Raw genomic sequence first — 12,265 nt, 5'->3', positions numbered from 1 at the left:
TCCACTATTGACCCCCCTGGCTATCCGTCCACTTTTGGTGTTTCAGAGAAAATTGTGCAGGAATTTGCTAAAGGACTGTTTAAAAGAGGTCACCATTTGTACCTTGATAACTTCTACTTCTACACTGCTGTGCAATTGTTTAAGGAATTGTTCAAAGTGGACACTTTTGCTTGTGGCACAGTCCATTCTAACTGTAAAGGTTACCCAAAAGAGCTTGTTTGCGAAAGCTTCAGAGAGGACAGTGCAGTGCATTGCGTTGTGAGGAAATGCTAGCTGTGAAATTTGTGGACAGAAGGGATGGGTACATGCGGACTATCATCCATGATGGCAGTACTTTACCTGTGACTGTTTGGGGTCTAGTTGCTGAAGTGCGCAAACCTGTGTGCATTGTAGACTACAATAAGCTCATGGGTGGTGCCGATAAAGTAGATACGGGGTTGGAACCTTACACTGCTGTTTGTAAGGCTTACATCTGGTATAAGAAGCTGGCCATCCATCTCTTCAATTTAGCAACTTTTACTTCTTTTGTTGTGCTCAAGGAGTGACTTTTGTTCAGTTTCAGGAGTCGGTGTAGGCAGCTTTCTTGTGTTTGAAAAGGCGAGTGTTCCAATAGTTGGAGTGGTGGAGGATGTGGCTAGATTTAAAGATCACTGTATTGAGACTGACCTGCACTCCTTTAGTCAACCAATTACACGTGTGTGCTCGTTTATTAAAACTATTTTTAGGAGCAACCCGGTGATGAGTTGTGCCCACAACTCTCTGAAAACTAGCCCTGTAGAGGCCTGGCAGCAACCAGGTCTATCCGGGAGCTCACCCTTAGTCCCTTAGGTTTCAAAGCATGTAAATCAACTTCCACATAAATGGTCCCAAATCATTATAAAAGATAAGTTACATTATTCCATACATTTCCGCATGTGTTTCAAAAATTTATTTACTATTGTTCAGTACTAGTTATTCAAGCTGTACTCAATATACAAACCAAGAGGCAAACAGTGGTAAGTTCCGCACTGTACATAACATTGAAACAATAAGTTAATTTACAAAGAAAATTCCCAATGCATTTCGGGTCACTTTGACCCTTCTTCAGGGGCATATAACTTAATCTTGAAAGTAATGTTCATTCCGATGACATGTGCGTCAGTTCCTTGTCAGGGCACTACAAAAGTAATATAATATGATATCACAATCTATACTCTCGTAATGTACATGTTTTCAATTTAGTTTTAACTACAATTTCTCCGTGCGTCTGGAATGACATCATATGCTAGACAAACGACCAACACCAAACCACAATCTAAGGCTCATGGACCAATACCAGTGTTCAAAAAAATAAAAATAAGTGTGAGTAAACAAAACTCCCAAACCTAAACCATCAGTGTGTTGTCTTAGCGAACACCCGAGTAACTCCCCACGTGCACCACAAGTGTCTAAACTCCAACCGGTTCCCATTAATTAGATGTATAAATGGTCATCAGACCACTCACCATGCCCGTCTAGTTCGAGAACTAAGTAAAACGCTATCCACGTCAGTCGTATTCTGCAAATGGCCAAAAGCAAATTAAATATTATTGTTACTGCCTAAATCACCATTCAGCACGAAATGTTCAATGCATTAAACCCAAAAACGCTTACCCCAATACTGGCGGTTCACCCTCTCTGCTGTTATTCATATGTCTGCGTCTTAAAGGGGATGCCTCCAAAGAGCCGTCTGAACCAACTGCAAACCAACAGGTCCGCAAAAATCAGGTTAGTGTGCGCATTATCACGATTGAGTAGGGTCAATAAACGACTCTGGAATACTCAAACAGTAGTTACCTAACGATCGCGTGATGGCGTGCCTGCAGCCCTGGAACGAGTGTCGGCGTCTACGTCCGGTCCGTCACCGGTTTCTACAGTCAGCAACCTAAAAGCTTCAGCTCTCATGGAGCTAGAGATGGGACTAATCAAGTAACGAGGAGAGCACATTAACGTGCGCTTCCCTGTGGACCCAGTGTAAAAATAAAAGTGTTCAACAAACAATGTCACCCATTGTAATGCGTGCATCGTCAATTGTACCATTAAGATGTGCAAAAAAAATTATTTAAACCATACGACTTCAAAATCCTATGTTCATCTGATCGTGACCAAATATCTGGGGCACCCTCAGTGTCAAATTACGAGCAAAGAAATTGTAGTTAATCCTGTACAAAAGGGCATTAATATCATATTTACAATAATGGCTATTTCTCACAATCATTAAGAGGTGATCAATTATTGGTCTTGTAAACACCATCAAAAAATAGGTTATCAACATGCGTCATTCTCTGCTGTTGTTACATGCATAGTCTCAACTGTTATACCAGGGGATTTTAATCTCCTGTTTGATAAACAACTGTCGATCAATCAAGGTTGAGGATCCTAAAATACAAAAACACTCTGCACAAAATGGTAAGTAGGTGTAGAACAATGGTATCATGCATTACAAAGTGTTTACTCTAGATGTTCAGTCCATGAAACATTCACATCAATTACCAGGGGTTATCATAATATCACTGCTTTTTAAAGGAAACATAACATCTCATACTGATCATTGAGCCCACCCGGTGTCATGGTCCCCAATTTTTTGATCCAAAATGTTTCTCGTCGGGCTAATGCTGTATTGTGATCTTTGCCTATGTGTTTCTCAACTACTTCTAATACTGTGAATCTTATTTGTGGTATTGTGTGATTGGATCTGGTCCAGTGCGTTGCTAAGCTGGAAGTAGATGACTTATTGCGAATGGTGCTCTTGTGCTCAATGATACGCGTTTTTATTTTTCGCGACGTCCTTCCCACATAAGTTAAACTGCATGGACATGTGATCGCATAGATCACTCCTGTGGTGTTACAATCAGCATTATGTTTAAGCGGTATGTCTTTGCCTGTGCATGGATGATGAAACGTTTTTCCTACTGTAACGTTGTTGCATTGACCACAGTTGTAACATTTTCTCATCCCTTTATAGGTCATTCCTTGCGTTGGTCTCGGGTTCTTCAGTATCTCCCTGATGTTTTTAGCACGTGTGTGTGCTGCGATTGGAAAATTTCTAAACAGATTAGTGAAATCTGGCTCATTAGCTATCATCTCCCATCGTTTCTTCAAGATACGTTTAATCCTTTGGGATTGCGTTGAATGTTTCATCACAAATACAATTCTGTCATTTGGCGATTTTTCTGTCTTTTGTAAAAGATTCTTCCGATCCATCTTCGAAACTTTTTGGCAAGCATCCTGAAGTATGTTTATCGGGTAACCTCTCTCTGTGTACCTTTCTGTTTGTTCTTCGAACAGTTTATCACATTCTGTTTGATCAGATGTTATTCTTTTGATGCGTATGAATTGAGATGTGGGTAGGTGGTTCTTCAAATTCAAAGTATGTGCACTGGTGTAATGTAACGCATTGTTCACATCTGTAGGTTTGCGATGCACGGTGGTAGATATCCCTTGTGCTGTTTTACGAATCTCTATATCGAGGAACTGTATCTTGTTTTCTTGGATGTTGTGTGTGAACTTGATTCGGGGGTTACATTCATTAAGTTCCCTGATCCTGTTTTCCAGCTCATCTCTGCTGCCACGCCAAATCACCAGGATATCATCAATAAATCGCAAAAATAGAATCAAATGGTCTGTCCACCCTCTGTTGGATAGGATGAATTGTTGTTCGAATTGTGCCATGAAGGTGTTAGCGTAAGCTGGGGCCCCAGAAAAGCCCATGGATGTACCTGTTTTTGTAAAAAATATTGTGATTTCCAACTGAAGTAGCTGTGAAATAAGGAAAAATGTAGAAGCTCCAGTAAAAAAACACATAAAGGTTGATCTAAGTCGGATTGTAGCAGTCTCCATTCAATGGCTTCTAGGCCCTCTGTGTGTGCTATCGATGTATAGAGTGCCACCACGTCAATGGTGCACAAAATGGTGGTGTCATCAATCGAATCATTTAAAGATCCCCACATTCCAGATTTAATTCTTCCCACGCCCCCCAAAAAAATTCTGTAAGAGATGTAGAGTCTGTTTGCAAAGAGGAACGTGGAAGGAGAGTCGTATGCACTGTGCTGATTTTCCTTCTAATCCAGGGCTGTTTGCCCATATGTTTCAGATTGTATCACACTCAAAAGATTGTATCACACTCAAAAGAGTTTTTGGGAGCAACCATGAGTCTAATACTGTACTGCCTGGTATGTATGGTTTTATATGGTTGTTGTTCAGTTTCACCGTTGGCATTAGAATGATATCTTTAGTTACCCCTGTTGTTTTTGTAGTTATAGTTTTGTATCTAGTTCCAATTGGTTTGTGTTTTCTTTCTTGTTAAAAAAGAAATTGATAACGGTGTGCATGGACTGGCGCTTGGCTGGAGGTATGCGTGGACTGGCGCTTGGCTGGTGGTGTGCATGGGCTGGCGGGGTGGCTGATTAAAAATATATTATTTATTATTAGACCTAGTATCATTGCCATTGGTTTCCCCTGTATTTATGCCTTTGCCTCCTGTTGTTTAGCTGTGTGTTGAACTTCATTTTTGCTGGTCTAGATAGTGTTGGCACTTACCACTGTTGTTATGGATTGGTGAATCCATGATTGGCATATTTGATTTATCTATCAGTCCCAAGTACAGTGCACTGTGTGTGCCCAGGGCCTGCAAATCAAATGATTCTGAATCACCCCTAAGGTAGGCCCAAGGTACCCCTGTGGGCAGGGTGCAGTGTACGTGAAAGGTAGGACATGCCCTGATGTGTGTGGCATGTCCTGATAGTGAAATACTTACCAATTTTGTTTTTCACTATTGAAAGGCTATCTGTCTCATTCAATTGGGACTCAACAGGAAGGTCAAGGTTGGTATGTCTGAACTCAGAATGTGAAGATGCATCTTTTATTAAGGATGAATATCACATTTTGTGTTTGAAAATACAACTTTTAGAAAATAGGTATTCCCTTGCTTAGCCATCCTGTTTGCCTATGCTAGGTTTGTGTATTGACTGTCTAGCGTAAGAGTGAAAGGGGCTTGGGATGTGCATTCTGTTCAGACAGCCACTTGGGGGGGGGGGGGTGAGGTGTGTCCTACCTTTCCAGGGTGAGTCAGGGCTGGACTAAATAGACCTGGCTGCATTCAGAGATTTCTTTCACACTTGAATGGGCCTGGTCTGCCTTTGACAATGCTGTCTCCACCACCTGCCAGGAAGCTGCACCACAGAAGACAGAAATAGTTTTGGCTGGGCAAAGAGCTTCTCTGCCACCAGAAAACAAAGGCTATTGTGCTGTAAAAAGTGGGGCCCGTACCCCGGACTTTTAGGTTACTTCTGGGTTAAAAGAGGAACCTTTGCCAAGGAGAAGAGCTGGAGAAACTGAGAAATACTGCCCCTTTGCTGTGTGCTGTCTGGGGTTGGCTTGCAGTGGCTGTTTCTGCCAAGGAAAGGACAAGGACTTTGCTGAGTGCTGTGTCCTCTGTTTGAGGAAGATCTTCAAGGGCTTGAAGTAGAGCGTGCCTCCTGTTTTTGAAATCTCAGGGATACCAAGAATTTACTCCCCGCTACCCTGAACTCCCTTGCTGAAAGTTCTGACCTGCCAAGGGGTGCCTGTTGCTGTTCTGGGCCTGGAGGCTGTTCCTGTTGTTGGGAGCTGAAAAAGTAACGCAGCGAAGAGAATTGCGATGCATCCGTACCTATTTCCGATGCGTTGCTGAAGAACTGATGCAGCGTCTGCCGGCAGTTCGAGAAATCATTGCATGCCGCATCGAGTTTACCGATCTATAGAGTCCGAAATCATTGCACTGATTCTGACGCAGGACAAGCTGTCTGGCTGCAAGAACCAATGCAGAGAAAATGACACATCCCCCATCCTCATGCATCACGCCTGGGCACCAGGGCTGCAAGAACGCTGGGCCGCAGTAAGAAACCAACGCATTACTTCCCAGCACAGTAGGAAACCGACACATCACCTCCCCTTCAGTGAGGAACCGATGCATCACCGCCCCTGCGTGGCAGTAAGGCACCGATGCCTCACCTCCCATGAAGTATGTATAACTCACATTTGATCCAGATTTCAAGGTTAGTACTTTATAGAGGAGAAGGATCTAGGTTTTGTCCAAAATGACTACACTGTGCTGAGGCTCCAGTGAAGCACCACTTAACCAGGGCCCCTAATGATACCAGGAGGATCAGAGGCCATCCGCTAGCACCCCCCTAAGGAGCCCAAGGTGACATCGCTGAAGTGCAGAACCTAGAACAGGCCACAGTGGTGACACTGTGGGGAATGCAGGCAGAGTGGTGAAGTTGGTAGGAGTTTGCCCTTGCTTCTCGGGCCGAAACTGCCCCCCCCCGATGCAATGGGCTGTGCTTATATCAGAAGGTATTGCTGCTTTGACTCACCTCCTACTATGCCCACTTGGAAACCAGCAGCTACCTTGGCAACAGTTGATGCTGTGCATTTGGCCTAGGTCTAGGACTCTCTTTCTAGCGGGACCCAGCGTCTGGCAGAGATCATGCCAAGTGTGTGGAGAGAGCTCAGAGTCATAGAGGAGTTTTCTCCATCCCCCCAGTAGCACAGACTGGCTCCCTCACACTGGGGCTGCTGTTTCTGCCACCAGCAGCCAGGAGCATGAGACCCCAAGCTGCACCCACATCGGGAAAAATGGTGGCCTTGGCCAGGACAACTTGCAAAATGGTTGAGGATTCTGGACCTGGACTGCCTTGAGCCCTATGATCAGAGGTCCTTTGCCAGGTCCTACCTCCTGCAGCAATAATGGAGGTCGCAGCCTGTGAGCATGCCTTCATCGGTCCATTTCTCTTTGTTCCTACTCTCCTCTTACCCCCACTCACTGTGGGGGCTACAGTGACCACTGGACTACAGTAAGAGGGTCATCCACCCAATCTTCTGCCTTGCCTGGTAACGCACCTGTTCCTGGATCAGTGGGGGGTTCTGCCAGGTGCAGGGTCTAAGCACTTCCAGGGATACCATTTACTCATCTTGTACATTGTTAGGCTACCACCATGTCACTGCTGCTGCACAGTTCTGACGAAGGACCCGCAATGCTCCAGGCCATTGGACCCTGGGCTACACTTCCCACCCACAGGATCTGGCTCTGTGGACCTCCTGTTTGCGGTGAATATCCTCAGATACTGGTCCTAATGGTCAGAGATTCTTGTTTTCAGGGACTCCACATGCATCTACAGCCTCAGAACATCAGCTGGTCGCATTCATTATTAACTTCATGCTGAGCACAATTGCCTTTGGTCTACCAATTGCACTTTTCTAAAGTGGTATTACACCACAAGCACCCATCCGCACCATGCTCTCGGCCATTGCAGGCCCCAGCAATGAATAGGAAACCCTAATAAAGGAGATCTTGGACATTGAAACCACCCTCTCCTCTATGGATGGTAAAATAATGGAACTCTCGACAGAGGTTGAATCTCTATGCCTTGATCTCAACACTTTTCATTCTCACCTAGATAACCACAACTGCAAGTAGCTCAAATTAAACACAATAAACTGCTGGGACTGAGGAAAGGACATAGACTTCTTATTACAAAATGTTACAGATTTGTAGACAGAACATAACAGTATTGATATTTTGTGGGAAAGAAGGGAACGGTGTGATGATTTCCTCTGAAGTTTCTTCCCTTAATTACTGTTGCTTTCTTTCCCTGAACCCTTTGAATTCCAGAGAGCGCTCTGCAGCCCCAAGCTAACCACCCATCTAGTCATTACCTTTCTTCTCTGGCATCAACAAACAAGAAAAATTATCCAAGTGGCAAAACACCCTCCAGCCCGCTACTCATAGATGATTACCATATCTCAACTCAACAGAATATCCCCCAGCCATCAATGTTAGGCGCAAGAAGTTTCTCATTGTCTGATCAGACTTTGGAACCAGGAACTGAAATATGGCTGCTCAGATAGCGGTCACCTACAACAGATGGAACAGGGACTTTACCGACCCCTGGAATCTGTGATAGCCTTAAGACCCCCTCAATGGAAGCTGAGACTCCATCAAATCCCCCCAAAGTCACACCTATGGATGGGATGGCCTAGTCCCTGTTCAGATCACCCAGACAACATCACCATTCCCCACCACCGCAGCAGTTGGAATCATATTGGTCAGTCCTTCATCAAGTGGTGGAGGATCTGAGCAGAGAAATAGACAGAGATACGTCCCACTCACCCCACAAACAATCCTCGACTTCTGAAACTGATGAGGTGCCTGCTCTTTCACAGCCTCCCTCAAATACTTTCCGTAGCGACATTTCAAATGTGCTTGTGGTGCGAGACTCTCCTTTTCTGAGATACTCTGCCTTTATTCTATGGACTGTCTAGTACATATGCTGCCAGATTTAAACTGAGTATGTTGATGTTATGTATCAATGTCCTTTAAGGCAGACGGGGGCAAGTACAATATTAGGAGACAGACTGTACATTTTTGCTATGTTGTAAAAATGTTCTGTTGTTATGCTATTGTAATGTTTGGAAGAATCCGGACTCTCTCTGAGAAGTCTGAGCTCATCCACAGTCTCTCTCTTCATTAGCTGGACTCTCCCCATGGACCTAGCTACTGTTTACTGAAATTTCTTTCTTCCAGCCCTCTCATTCATGCCTATCCTGTGGTCCCTTTCACCCATCTACCTGCAGTTTCTGACCAGACTCCAACCCAATCTGCCTAAAAGGTTGTCCCTTGGGCATATATTATGATGATCCAGATAGTCTCCCTCCCCCTTTTTTCTATTGCCAATCATTGCCTTCCCTCATCACTGTTCCACGGGTGAGTGAGTGCAGGTTGTAGCTTGATACACTACAGGAGATCTCCTCATCCTCCCATTATTCTTTTTCCTTCTTGAATCCGTCCTAACCCCTAGTTGCACAACTCATACTGCCCCTTATCCTTCCCAGAAGGAGGCCCCACTGGTTAATCGTGTGTCTTAACATCTGTGCATAGGCGCTACCACCTGAGCACCTCATTCTCTAAGGCACCTGCCAGCCGATATCTATTTCACTCATGATAATCACAATGAAGGCTTGATACACGAAGGTAAACGTACACTTTTGTTTAAGTTTATTATTGTTTGCTATTCACAGAATATAGAGCAGTACTATGTGTTTATTTCTTGAAATCTTCTTTTTATTAAATTTCACAAAAACTAGAAGAAAGCAGGGCACGTTGCTAACATTTTGATGTTCTCAAAAGAAATTAAGCGGGACTATAAAGCAGTGGGCAATAGTCAGTTGCATTATACCTGAACGGAAGTCGGATAGGTATTTAATGTCCCACTGTCTTTTATAGCAACTGTCTACCCTGGATAAATTCCAGAGTGCCATGCAGACTTTATGGAAGACAATGGTTAGAGATAGAAGAAAGAGAGGGTGAGGGTGTAAAGAGGGGGGGCGAATGTAAGGACTTTTCTCTGGCCCTTATGGAGAAGTTCTTGCCAGTCATAGAGGTGTGGCACTCCTACTAAATGGTTAGCATGATCAGTTCACAGTGCCTGTGCCTCATCTGATGTAGTTTCCCTTCGGTTTAGGGGGTGAGAGTCTTGATAACTTTGCAGTTGTGCCCATATATTCTTCAGTTGCGACATTAATTCCCAGTAATCAGATAACTCTGCATCCCTGAGCCACTCAGTCATTCTCGGGCGTGTCTAGGGCCCCAAAAGATTGCTACTCTCCTCTTTTCATGTTCCTCGCAGACCCTCCATGCACATACCCCATAAGGGCCACCGGGGGGAGCGTTCAATTTCACCATCCATTAGCAAAGCTGTACATCAAAAATGCATTCCCAGTACCTCACCACCTCCGGCATTCCCAGGCCAGATGCAGGAAAGAGGCCTCCAGGGTTCGGCAGCACACACATCACACATCACTCAACCCAGCTCTATGCGGCCAGACAAGGGTCCAGTTCAGCCTAAGAATGAGTTTAAAATGAATAAGCCTCAGTCTGTAATTAGGTGACATTTCCTTGATTGCAAGCTGCAATAAGCCCACGTGCCCTCCTCAAATGAACCTCCCAGGATCTTCTCCTATTCGCGCTGCGCAGGGCTGATGCATAAGTTTCCGTGTTGAGGGATTCACCAGAAACTCCTACAGCACCTGAAATATTGGTGGAGCTACTGGGAAGGATACAAAAAGTACACACAATGCTGCTCGTAGCTGATAGTACTTTAGCCTTTCCAGCGTCACAGTGTGGTCTTCCCCAAGTGCCTTGTCTATGGTAATGAACACACCATTGGGGTATGCCTGCCCCTTCATGTGGAGCTGGAGTTCCGCAGTCTCTAGCAAACCACGTCTCTGCTGTGAAGGTCAACTCGGGGTGTCTGATGACTGGTATCAAGGGGGCAAATACTGTCTCCAGTCGCGGTCTACTCTAAGCTCCCACCAGGCCCACACTGTACAGCCTACTGTGTTAACCTTGGCTTGGGGTCTATTAGGGTCCAAATAGTGCCATGTTTAGTGCTATGGAGTCGGCCTGGTCACTCTCCGGGGCGATGCTTGCCATGAGCAGAGTCAGGTATACTCAGTGATAACCAAATTGAGCCTGAGCACAGTTATAATACAATTCCATATCTGGGGCACCCATCCCTCCATGTTCAACTGGCAGCATCAGGATCTCCCATGCAAGGAGGTGGGGTCAAGAGGCGGCGTATATTCCTTATAGAACGAAGCTGTGAATCTGCCCAGCCCGGGAGCCTAGTCACCAGGCATGGCTCAAATGACCTCGATAACTTCCTCCTCAGAGAATGGCTCATAATAACTGCGATGCCCGTCACTTAACCAGGCAAGTTCAATCAATTCCAGGAGGAGAAGCAGATCCGGGTGCGTCTCCATCTCCTGTGCCAAATACAGGAACGTATAGAATGCAAGCATTTCTGCTTGTACTGCCTCTTGGCTGACGATCACCTCATCATAGCCGGAGCGCAGCCCGCTTATGTATTCAATAGCCCATGGCTTTTTCAGAAGGCCCGCCAATGTATTCCCGGCCCGGTCCCCCTCCCCACTTTGGCATGCATGTGCCTCTTTGCCCAGATATTGTGTCTCTCTATGCGCGGCCTCCTCAAATTCTGCTATTTTCCTTTTAATTTACCTCAGGGTTGCTAGTCTGTTGGATTCAACGTATTCTGACTCAAGCTCTTAAATGTCCCCCTCCAATCACTCCTCTGAGCAAATGCAGCACACCTGCCTGCTTGACGATGCATTTACCCTGGATTACCACTTTGAAAGCCTCCCACATTACAGAGGGCGAGTCCACAGTCCCACCTTTTAGCTCAAAGTACTCTGTTAGGTCGGCACAAATTGTCTCTCTGAATGCCTGATCCCGGAGTGCACCGTAGGGGATCCTCCAGCTGAAGGGCCTAGGCACGGCATCAGGCAACAAAAATTCCAGCAGTAATGGGGAATGAGCGGAGAGAGACTGGGCCAAGTGAGCAACAATGAGTGCCCATGTATCCACGTCGCGCAACCCAAGCCAATATTCAGTCCTGCACCAAGTGGTGCCCCCTGCAGAGACACAAGTGCCCTTCCAGCTGTGTGAGTGCCTACATTGCCAATCGTCCACCAGCTCATAGTCTTCCATAATGGCCCGCAGCTGCTCCGCTGCCCTTGGGTGGGGTCGATGAGAAGCGCCAGACCGGTCCATGTTCAAATCCAAATTCACATTGAAATCCCCTCCCAAAAATGGCCCAAGGGCTGAGCGATTATGTTAGCCTCCAAACCTCACTGGAAAAATGTGGGTCATCCACATTTGGCCCATAGACCGATACAAGCCTTACCGGTTGCCTTCCTAGCTCCCCATTAACTATTACGTATCTCCCCTGTGGATCACAGAGTCTAGTGCGCGTTCGCCAAGGGAACCCTTCCTAAGAATGATATCCGTACCTCTGGCTTAATTAGGGTACCCTGCTATAAATTTCTCTCCCATCCAGCCTGCCCTAAGTCGCATACAGTTATTGCTAGTTAAGTGTCCTACAGAAAGCAGATGTCTGCCCCATGTCTATGGAGGTATGCTGCTACCAGTCTCACCTTTCGGCAGTCATTCAAACCACACACATTCCATGTCACTGCTTTGACTGCATTCACTCGGTTAATGGTCTCACCTATGTCTTAGGTCATTCACGTCCTGATGCGCTAGTCACCCTGCGCCTCAAGTTTTTGTTGTGGAACGATCAGAGAGAGAAGTGGGGGGAAGAGATAAAGAACCAACATCAACCCCCCAACATGTCTGACAGGCAGAAGCCTTACCCCAAAGAGGCCACCTGCAGCCAACTATTAGAAT

The sequence above is a fragment of the Lissotriton helveticus genome, chromosome 4_1, assembly GCF_964261635.1.
Source record: "Lissotriton helveticus chromosome 4_1, aLisHel1.1, whole genome shotgun sequence".
In the NCBI taxonomy this organism is placed as follows: Eukaryota; Metazoa; Chordata; class Amphibia; order Caudata; family Salamandridae; genus Lissotriton; species Lissotriton helveticus.
The sequence above is the reverse complement of the archived record's forward strand: the minus strand, read 5'-3'. Positions refer to the sequence as shown.